General features: G+C 43.9%; 2 pseudogenes; one reads left to right on the top strand and one right to left on the bottom strand.

Annotated features, from left to right (window-relative positions):
* Positions 1-5,001, bottom strand: part of LOC117756217 — a 5,973-nt pseudogene extending 972 nt beyond the window's left edge.
* Positions 1-5,764, top strand: part of LOC117756247 — a 6,443-nt pseudogene extending 679 nt beyond the window's left edge.
* Positions 5,765-6,000: the final 236 nt, after the last annotated feature.

Here is a 6,000-nt window from a genome sequence, read left to right as displayed (position 1 = left end):
CTTAAGAAAACACATGCAAGTGGACAAAACACAAGCAAAGTAAGAAAACATCTTCATCAATTTCACAACACAACACAACACATTACAGAAACGCGCAGCAAATACAGAAAAGCGCAGCAAATAGAGAAAACGACAACGTAAGTGTTTCCAGAGGACAGCTAAAAGTGATGGACACTGCTGCCACAGGAGACACAAAAACGTCCAATACATCAAACAAATATGGTTCCACACAGGGGTCGGCAACCCGCGGCGCTGGAGCTGCATGCGGCTCTTCAGCCCCTCTGCAGTGGCTGTACAGTGTTGTGCATATTTTTCATGAACGGTGAACTTAACGAATCAGTTTTCATATGATTAACGTGAACGTGACCATGAACGTGAGTGAACGCCACGTTCATTTTTTAAATCATCATCGTATCAGGCCATCATGAAATACCAGGAGCGGGCGTGTGTGTGTGTGCTCCCAAATAGCGCACACACACACACTGGCCCTGGGGCTCCGCCCCCGCTCACTAGCTCGGAGAGACGCACAGTGAGATCAGAGGTCGGAAGAGGGAGCAAAATTGCTCTTTTGATAGTAAAGGTTTCCTACCCCTGCACAATATGGACAATACATTGCCTCACGAACAGGGGCTTGCTTGTTAGCGCTGTTTATTCAGTTTAACAGGAGAAAACGGCATGTTTTGTTGACCGTTGACCGTTGAGGAGTCATGACGCTCTAAAGACAACATGATATTTGAGATCGTAAACAGCCCAGTGGGTCTCAGAGGGTTAACAGGATACATCTGCAGTAATAAAGTTTGTTATTTATTAAAATAAACCAAAATGTTTAAAGTTTAGCAAATTTTCCACGATCACTGACGGACACCGACTTTAACAACTCCAAACTGCGGCAGCAACAACAAGCGGACGTGTCCATCAGTTTTAGGAGTCCTCTGGAAACACTTCCGATGTCATTTTCTGTAGTTGCTGCGCGTTTCTGTATTTGCTGCGCATTTCTGTGTTTGCAGCGCGTTTCTGTAATGTGTTGTGTTGTGTTGTGAAATTGATGAAGATGTTTTCTTACTTTGCTTGTGTTTTGTCCACTTGCATGTGTTTTCTTAAGTTGCAGTGCGTTGAGCTCTCAGGGCCACCGTATTACGGTCACAGTAAAACACCAAGTCAGTTCGACTTCAGGTTTTTCAATCTGTCCATTTAGGAAGCCCAAGTGATTGTGAATGAATTTCACCTGTTTTGGTGCAAATGAAAGTGACAACAGGTGCAATGAAGAGGCAAAAGCAAGACAACAGAAAGGGAACAGTTTTATATGTGGTGGCCACAGACATTTGCTCTCTCCTCATCCTTCCTGACTGATTCTTCTCTAGTTTTGTGTTCTGCTAGTGTTCTTGTCACTACCTGTAGCATGAGGCGGTCCCTGCAGTCCAATCAGGTAGCAGAGGTAGTCTAGCTCCTCCAGGATGGAACATCCAAACGTGCAGGAGCAAGAAGGTTTGTTGTGTCTCCCAGCACAGTCTCAAGAGCGTGGAGGAGATAGAAGGGGACTGGGCGTTAGTTTTGTGTTCTGCTAGTGTCCTTGTCACTACCCTAGTTTCTCTCTGGTCACAACTGCTCAATAATCTGTGCCGCTGCTTCATAATCAGAGCAGAAGCTGCAGTTGGTTTGTACCGAGCTGGAGTTTCTGTGTCCTCCTCCACTCTCCTGCTGACCTGCTCTCACTTTAACTAATAAACACTCATCAGTTATCAGGACCAGGGGTCTCATTTATAACCATTGCGTACGCACAAAACGGGGCCTGAAACGTACGTACAAAACTTCTCACGCAAACGTTTGGATTTATAAAAACAAACTCGACGGCAAAATTTGCGTATTTCCACGCAAACTCTCACCCATGTGTACAAACATTTTCGAGACGGGAAAGTGTTGATACAGATGTGAGGTGGTGAACTGAGGCCAGAATATTGATCCACTTCATCATTTACATTAAAACCAACAGCTGTAGTTGTGCTCGCGTGAATATCTGTTCCACACAAACCTTTTAATTCAAAAATATATAAAACAACTTATAGCAAATTACGTTCAGATTCCATTAAACAGCTGAGTTACAGAGCCGAGTCATTAACAGTTTTTAATAATATCTTCTAACACTGTGCGTGTATCACCAAATCACTGCAGTGAACGGGACTGTGCCATCAGGCGCACAGAGCGCACTGGAGATCACTTACATGAAATGAATAAAAAACATTCACTTTCCAAATAATATCCCAGAGTGGAGGTTAGGATCCACTGATGTGAGGTAATCGGTCAGATTGCTCTAAATAAATAAATACTGCCATGACACTGCTGCGTGATGCTGCGTGATGGATGCACGCGAATGGAAGGATGAGGAGGAATCGAGGGTTCAGCGATGTCTGATCAGCTGATATAGATTCTATTGATCTGTGATCTGTGATCTTTGTGCTGAACTGAGTCAAGTATCACACAGATCGACCGATAGAACCGAACCATCCCAGTACAAACACAAGCATATGATAATAATTCTGTTAAATTCTATAGGTTGAGGACATCAAAGCTGCCTGTGAATTTAATAATCCTGCGGTTTTGGATGATTAAAATACGAACATGAGATTCAAAAAGTTCCTTCAAATTCTGAGAGTGTTTGAATTGGATCTTTTTTCATTTCAGGCTCTGTTCTTTCTATCGTCTTCACTCTCACACATTGTATTATCCACAGCAGCAGCAGAGTATCAGTGTATTTTCTTTATTAGTGACATCACTGCTGTCCCATGAATCGCTCTTCACCTCCACCTCACTAACAAACACCTGATGTCAGTGTCAGAAAATTCCGCTTCCTCTTCTCATCGCTTGATGCCGGGACTCTGTCAGGACTCACCGTGGAAACCCATTGGTCAACAAACAAGTTCACAATGACCGAATTCAGAAATGGACACTCCGACAAATATATAATAAGAGCAAGTTATATGCTCTTATTATATATTATATTATATATGTTTATACTTAATATATATTTGATATATATAAAAATGTGTTGCCTTAAATTTAAGGCAACACATTTTCACACATTCCCATGATACACCAAGTAAAGTCCAGTGATCTGAATGCATTGGTTTCAAGCTGTAAGGAAACGTTTGAGGCTTTGTGTGCTGAGTCTGCTAATGATGAATTGGTTCTGTTGTTCATGAATCATTTATTAACAATAAGCTTATGCAGACGATCCAGTCATTCAAATTTTTTGAGAATTCCAGTCAAATCAGAAAAGAAAAACATTTGATATTCCACAAACACATTGATGATTAAATGAGGAACTCCTAAAGTGTTTCATGGACTCAAACACTTCACCCAACTTTCCATCGGCATAGTGGTGACTAGAAAATGGGTGAATTTAAATTTTTCGGTGAACTATCCCTTTAAGGTTAGTGTAAATGTGGATATGATTGATGGAGGCAGGAGGAAAGTGTTGTATTTATGGATATTTAAGGTGGAAAAATCAAGTGTAATCAAATTAAAAAGGGAAAAAACATTTCATGCAGGTGCTTAACTGTGTTTATATATTAATGATGACTAATGTAAGTTAAGTTCATTCCTGCGTTTATGGGAATTGACAAAACAATTGTTTACAATAATTTACATGTATGTTTACACATGTAAATATTTACATTAGCTTTATGTGAACAGTAACGATGTGTTGAATCTGCCTCTGTAGTTCTTTCACCTCAGTCTGTGGCCTCCTGGCTTCTCCTTGTTAGTTCAGTCACATTAGTGAGAAGCAGGAAGTATGAGTGGTTGATGATCAGTGTGGAGAACAGTAAAGTGCAGCTTCACTAAGTCAGTCTCCATCCTGGAGTTTCTTCACTTTAAGAGATTCAACTACCCCACATTGAACCCTCACGTTACACCGTCATAGTTCCATCGATTTACAGACGTTATTGTGTTATTGTACTCTGGAAGAACGAGTGATTCGTGTTGAGCAGAGGATGTGATACAACAGAGGACTTGGTCAATGTTTTTAATGAAAACCTGTCTCATGTGAAACACGTCTATAATCACACATGTGACCGGACACACAGCACCTAACTTTTAAAACCTGATTTTACAGCTTAAGCAAAAGTACCATCAGTTATTGTTTATGACATTACTTTGTAAATAATAGTTAGTAATAAATGTAATAAATAATATCATTACTTCTTCCACTAGATTGCATCATGACAATGTAAAGAGGTTGAAAAAATACATTTAATCTGTTACTTTCTTTCATTTGACAAATATTAATGTGTGTTGTTTCTGCAATCATACTGTACATCTTGACAGATATATGCAGGTCCCTTTAATGCCATGGATCCATGTACATTAGGTGTATTGAAATTTGAAGTGTGTATCTTAATATGAACCTCCCCAGATAACTCTGGTTTTCTCTCACTAAAATGACACTAACATCTGACTCTACGTATTGACTGCTAATGTGCCTAGAATGACATGCATGTACTTGTGTATTTTACAAGTTGGTGTGTGACATGAGGAGATTTGCTGCTCTACCAGAGGAGAGTGTGTGCTCTTAAAAGAGCCTTTGTGGTCGGTGGTTTCAAAGCAGCTTTGCTTTACTTGGACTTGGGGGCCTTCTCGGTCTTCTTGGGCAACAGAACAGCCTGGATGTTGGGCAGCACGCCGCCATGATGCGATGGTCAGCTCCGCCCAGGAGTTTGTTGAGCTCCTCGTCGTTGCGGACGGCCACTGCAGGTGGCGGGGGATGATACGGCTCTTCTTGTTGTCGCGGGCGGGCGTTTCCAGCCAGCTCCAGGATCTCAGCGGTCAGGTACTCCAGCACAGCCGCCAGGTAGACGGGGGCGCCGGCACCAACGCGATGTGCGTAGTTGCCTTTACGCAGCAGCCTGTGGACACGACCGACGGTGAACTGGAGCCCAGCGCGGGACGAGCGAGTCTTTGCCTTCGCTCTGGCCTTTCCGCCGGTTTTAAACCTCTGCCAGACATTATGGCTGAACTTTGTTTTCCTAAGACACGTCAAGAGAAAACTGCTGTGAACTGCTCGAACCCTCCTTTATATATCCGGCGGATCAAGCGGGACGTTCATGCCAGACCAGCCAGAATAGAAAGCATCCACGCAGAGGCAGCGGGAAAGCCTGCACTTTCCTCCAATAAGCAGCGAGTACCCCAGAGGAGCCTCTCACCATCAGGATCCGGGGATCTGAAGCAGCGTCACCATTTCACGGCTGGCTCCGCAGTTTAAAAGCAGAGTGTCGCGTCTCTGTCTCACATTTCCTCCCGATCAGAGAGACCAGAAACAAAATGGCAAGACCACCAAGCAGACTGCGCGTAAAATCCACCGGAGGCAAAGCCCCCAGGAAGCAGCTGGCCACCAAGGCTGCTCGTAAGAGCGCCCCGGCCACCGGCGGCGTGAAGAAGCCTCACCGTTACAGGCCCGGTACCGTGGCTCTGAGAGAGATCCGTCGCTACCAGAAATCGACGGAGCTGCTGATCCGCAGCTGCCCTTCCAGCGCCTGGTCAGAGAAATCGCTCAGGATTTCAAGACCGACCTGCGCTTCCAGAGCTCCGCTAGTCATGGCTCTGCAGGAGGCCCAGCGAGGCTTACCTGGTCGGCCTGTTTGAGGACACCAACCTGTGCGCCATCCACCGCCAAGAGGGTTACCATCATGCCCAATGACATAGCAGCTGGCCCGCCGCATCCGCGGAGAGAGAGCTTAAACTGCTGCTGCTCCACTGACGATAACAACGGCTCTTTTAAGAGCCACTTCACTGCACTCAAGAACAAACTCCTCCGCGGCCCTCACTAGTTACTGACTGTTCATACATATAGAATACACTGTAAAATAGACTGACTAGAGAATTTACATTTTTTATTTTAACTGAGTTGAGTTCTAAAATACATGTGTGGGATTGGAGCCCTTATAAAACAAGAGAAACATAATTCGTAACCAGTGACATTACAGGCATTCATCACAGAACATTCAT

This window comes from Hippoglossus hippoglossus, chromosome 22 (assembly GCF_009819705.1).
Source record: "Hippoglossus hippoglossus isolate fHipHip1 chromosome 22, fHipHip1.pri, whole genome shotgun sequence".
Classification (NCBI taxonomy): domain Eukaryota; kingdom Metazoa; phylum Chordata; class Actinopteri; order Pleuronectiformes; family Pleuronectidae; genus Hippoglossus; species Hippoglossus hippoglossus.
The sequence above is the reverse complement of the archived record's forward strand: the minus strand, read 5'-3'. Positions and strand labels throughout refer to the sequence as shown.